At 44.2% G+C, this 5,330-nt stretch overlaps 1 pseudogene; it reads right to left on the bottom strand.

The window, feature by feature from the left end:
- Window positions 1–1,212: 1,212 nt before the first annotated feature.
- Window positions 1,213–4,881, bottom strand: LOC117536298 (annotated as a pseudogene).
- Window positions 4,882–5,330: the final 449 nt, after the last annotated feature.

The raw sequence follows: 5,330 nt of genomic DNA, 5'->3' as shown, positions 1-5,330 counted from the left end.
CAAAAGAATGTTCAAATGCTTTACAATAAGTAATTAACACAATTATTTGAAACTTGGAAGGAAACTTGTCCACCCTCAATTGCTGGTATACTAAATACCAGTAGTGCAGCTGTTGTCCTGTTCTTCACATATCCCTCAAACATGAATTGAGCAAGTCACTAGTTTCTTGGCCATCCGTCTCCCTTTCAAATGTGGTTTTCTTGACCTTTGTGCTGACCCCCACCATAGATCCATTGGCCCTTCAGCATTGAAGTCTTGGATTGACCAGACAAATACATTTCTAATGTTAAATGAATTACAAATGAAACCCATTCACATAGAATTAGATATTCATTATTAATGCTGTAAATTACCTTTAATATGTACCTTTTTATAGAAGTGATTATATTTGTATGCCAATATTTTTCCTATGGTAAAGTTTTGTTTAGCACTTTTATTTTGGTAGTAATAAGATCAGGACTCTTATTTTGAAGGAACTTTTACCGGAAGTGAATGCACAATGTAGCAGAATGTACATATATTTTGCCTCCCAAGACTTTACACATTTCCTCTTTGCTTTTCGTTCGGGTTCATCTTGATCTTTATCAGTTGAATCACTTTGAACATTCGTTTGAGATGTTGACGGGTTGGCCGAACTTTTTACCACAAAGTCGAACAACTTCATTTGCTTGGCCATTTGTTGTAAAACAACAGCATCGCTTTCTGGCTCCGTAATCACACCAATGCACGTGCAACTTAAGTATCAGGTTCCGACTGGTCACAACAATAATTAAATATCACTCTTAATACAACAAATAATTAACATTCATCTATTTTGGGGTGCACATTTAGCTGTTTGCTGTCTGTTTTATCTTGTGATCAATAATTGTATGTCCACAACGTAAGAGTAGATTTAACTGGTTTACTTTGGTAACATGCTTCCGGGACTTCCTCGTGGGAACGTATACAACAGGCTCTTTTAATACCAAGAGTGAGTTTGCCCCCTGCTGGACAAATGCAATAACATGTAATAATAACACAAGGTAAGATACCACATTTCCCCCCCTTTAAGCTAAGAATACTTCCCGAAGGTGGGGGTATAACATACTCCTGTTACACAACATTTCGAGGTACTGACATAAATCATTTCACTTTCAAAGATTAACATTCTAAACATTTCCTTAAAGTGAGAACAGAGAATTATGCTGCTCTATTAATGGAACATCTCTTGATCTATTTAACAAAGTCTTTCAGGTATACAGGCGGCTGTCTCTCGCGCTCTGATCGTCTCACCACGGGTGTAGCAGGCAAGTCCGGCGGGACCGGAGTACACAGAATCACTGGCTCACTTGCAGGAGGTCCTTCTTGCTCGATTTTCACTGGAACCACAGTGTCTCTGTTGGAGTCCAGCACTAGCTCTAAGGACACGATGTCTGTCAATCTGGCTCTTACTTGATCCACATGCCGCTTCACGACTTGACCACTTCCAATGATCACTGTATATGACACTGGACCTGATGAGCTGTCGATGACCACAGGGATCCATTGAGGTCCATAAGAGTAGTTTCTGATGAAAACTTTATCCCCAGGTGAGAAACTTCTCAGTTTCCTGTTTGTGTCATGGGACTGTTTCTGTTTTAGTTGTTTTTGCTGCACTCTTGTTTTCACATCTGGCAGGAGCAGGTCAAGTGCAGATCTGAGTCTCCTTGTCATCATCAACTCTGCAGGCGACAGGCCTGTGGTCGCGTGAGGTGTGATGTGGTAACTGAACAGAAACCTTGACAGTCTAGTTTGCAATGTTTCACCTTTCATCTTTTTCATCCCCCCTTTGAAGGTTTGGACCGCCCTCTCTGCCAGCCCATTAGAAGACGGGTGAAACGGTGCTGACCTCACATGGCGGATGCCATTTTGTTTCATGAAAGTCTCAAATTCAGCACTTGTAAAACAGGTTCCGTTGTCTGACACCAACATTTTTGGCAGTCCAAAAACACTGAAACTCTGACGCAGCTTTTCAATGGTCACCTGTGATGTAGCTGACTTCACTGGATAAATATCCATCCATTTTGAGTGAGCATCCACTATCAGTAGAAACATCTCTCCCAGGAAAGGACCTGCATAGTCCACATGAATTCTCGTCCAGGGAGACTCCGGCCACTCCCAGGGATGTAATGGTGCTGATGGTGGTGACTTGTGGTGCTTTTGGCACTCCTCACAAGACTGCACTTCCTTTTCTACATCCTGGTCCATCCCCGGCCACCATACATAAGATCTAGCCAGACCTTTCATCTTTGACATGCCGGAATGTGTTTGGTGCAGTACTTTCAATATCTTTCCCCTGCCTTTGTTTGGTACGATGACTCTGGCTCCCCAGAGCACGCAGCCATCCCTCACACTCAGTTCCTCTCTCCTCTGATGATACGGCTTGAGAGGAGCCTCATGCCACGGCCACACGAGGACGAAAACGGCTAAACGCATAGGATTAACGCAAACGCAAAAAAGCTTCCGTCCACACGCAATAGTCATCCGGATAGTGTCTGTCCACACGAGACAGCTCCGTTTAGCTCCAACCGCTGGAGAAGCTGCAGTACATATGCAGGAGCCTGTACGTGGCACTGTAACTTCCTCCACAAAAGCAGCAAAGAAGCATGGTTGTCATGGTTGCCCTTCTGTTTATTCTCCGCGGTGGGGGCCGAGGGAACCGGGCAGAATGTTTCGCCAGTCAATGTGTATTAAAGTTTAAATCTTCCGACAAAATTATAAAAGTGCCGGTCAAAGGTCTTCTTTGTTATTTATTGAGCTTTAAAACAAATGAATAACGACTCTATATAATATAATAATAAAATACACGGAGCCTCTCTTTTTCCTCCCTCTCTTCGGACAGCGCCAGTGTCTGTCTCATGCAGCAGCTGATCCAGTAATGAGTGACCCGGCCGACAGTAAACATAAACATATTTATAACTAGTTTAGGTAGTTTGAGAGGTGTCTCCGTCCTGTCAGATTAGACTTCACTCGTGTTTATGTCCATATCGAGAGAAAGATAAATAATCTGAATTCAGTGTGCAGTTTACTTTGACGCGGGGGTGAGCAGCAGAGGTGGGGAGAGGCGGGGCTATTGCCTCATCATTATCAGAAAATGATCGTATAGGGCGTACACACGGAGCCGTTGGACCCCCCAGAGCGTTGCGTATGCCGTTCTATCCACCTTGGGACCCGTTATCGTTTCCGCAGTCGTTTAGTGCCGTATTCAGTCGTCCTCGTGTGGCCGAACGGTCTATATGACACTAAACAGTAACGCAAACGACCGTTTTCGTCCTCGTGTGGCCGGGGCATCAGTCACTGAAGGCCATCCCGACAGGACATAACCATGAACTTGACACAATATTACATCCTTAGCTGTCCAGTGTTTTATTTTGGCTGTGTCCACGAGTGTGTCATCCAGAAGATCAATCATGAGCACTTGTTCTGCAGTCTCACTCTCTCGCACGTCTTCCGACAGCGGCAGTCTGCTTAATGCGTCGCATTAGCGTTGTTCTTTCCTGGTTTGTACACAATGTGATACTCATAGGCACTCAGGTGCACCGCCCATCTCTGGACTCTAGGGGAACCCATCTGTGGAATGGGTTTATTTTCATTGAAGAGAGAGATCAGTGGCTTGTGATCTGTATAGATGGTGAAAGGTCTAAGGACAGAGGGTGTCGTTTTTCTCATACTGATATTCTGAACAATCTGTGCTGTTGTATTTGCTGTAAAGTGTCTCTACTGTAGGCTAATTTTATTATATGTACAGCACTTTGGCTCCACCAAAAATCGTTTATAAATGTGCTATATAAATTAAACTTGATTTGATTTGAAAGTTCGACCATACAAGTACTTGTGGAATTTCTTGATTCCAAATATAACTGCTAAGCCTTCTTTGTCTAGCTGTGAGTAATTATTTTCAGCAGGCGCTAGGGTACGCGACATGAACCCCAAAGGACGTTCAGTTCCATCGTCCATTACGTGTGATAAAACAGCGCCCACCCCGTAAGGTGACGCATCACATGACATAATTAACTCTCGGTCAGCAGAGTAATGCACCAACACTTCTGCTGAGTTTAACAGGGCCTTTGATTTTTTAAAAGCCTCTTCCTGTTTCTTTTGCCATGTCCATCGCACATCTTGTCGCAAGAGCTCATGCAGTGGTGCCAATAGTGTAGCTAAGTTTGGCAGAAATTTGTTATAGTAATTTAGCAAACCTAAGTACGACTTGAGTTCAGTAACATTTGTGGGGTTGGGAGCCTCCATGATGGCTTTGACTTTCTTTTCCACAGGGTGAAGTCCCTGTGCGTCCACTCGATGTCCCAGATATTCCACTTCCTCTTCCAGGAAAGTGCACTTGCTCCTTCTCAGACGCAATCCTGCCTCCTCCAGCTTTGCCAACACTGTTTTGAGGTTCTGCAGATGGTCTTCCTCATCCACACCGCTCACCAGGATGTCATCTAAATACACTGGCACGAAAGGAATGCCTCGCAGGAGACCTTCCATTGTCCTCTGAAATATAGCTGGGGCTGATCCTACTCCAAAAGGCAGTCTGTTGTATGTAAATAAGCCTCTGTGCGTATTCACTGTTAAGTATTTCTTTGATTCATCATCCATGAGTATTTGCTGGTATGCATGACTCATGTCCAACTTTGTGAACTGTTTTCCTCCTGTCAGTGCTGCAAACAGATCTTCCATTCGGGGTATGGGGTATTGTTCAAGTGAGGAAACTGTTACAGTGAGCTTGTAGTCTCCACATAGCCTTACTGTCCCAACAGGCTTCAGTATTGGAACCACTGGTGCTGCCCATTCTGCATGTTTAACAGGGGAGATTACTCCTTCTTTCAACAATCTGTCTATTTCTTCATCTACTTTGGTGCGCATGGCATCGGGACAGACCTCGGACGGAAGAAACGAGGGACTGAATCAGCCTTTAGATGGATGGTAGCTTTCATACCTTTCAGTGTGCCAAGCTCCTCTTTAAAGACATTTTCATGTTTGCTCAGTACTTGCTGCAGCTATTTGTCCTCTGTCTTCAGGTGTTTCAGGACTCAGGATTTGTGTCTGAGCTTGATTTCTTTCCAACTCAGATGTATTTCCTCCAGCCAGCCTCTTCCCAGCAGGCTGGGGCCGTCCCCTTTAACCACAATGAGGGGCAGGTACCGCCTTTGATGTTTGTATTTCACTCTAACAATGGCAGCTCCGACCACATTAACAGGGTCACCTGTATAAGACTCGATGTGGATTTTGGTTGGTCTCAAACATGGACTTTTTGTGTCTTTCCATAGTCTTTGGAATGTCTGTGCATCTGGACCCGGTGACAACATTACCTA

This window comes from Gymnodraco acuticeps, unplaced genomic scaffold, assembly GCF_902827175.1.
Source record: "Gymnodraco acuticeps unplaced genomic scaffold, fGymAcu1.1, whole genome shotgun sequence".
NCBI classification, from domain to species: Eukaryota; Metazoa; Chordata; class Actinopteri; order Perciformes; family Bathydraconidae; genus Gymnodraco; species Gymnodraco acuticeps.
Note: the sequence above shows the minus strand (reverse complement) of the source record. Positions and strands in the feature narration are given on the sequence as shown.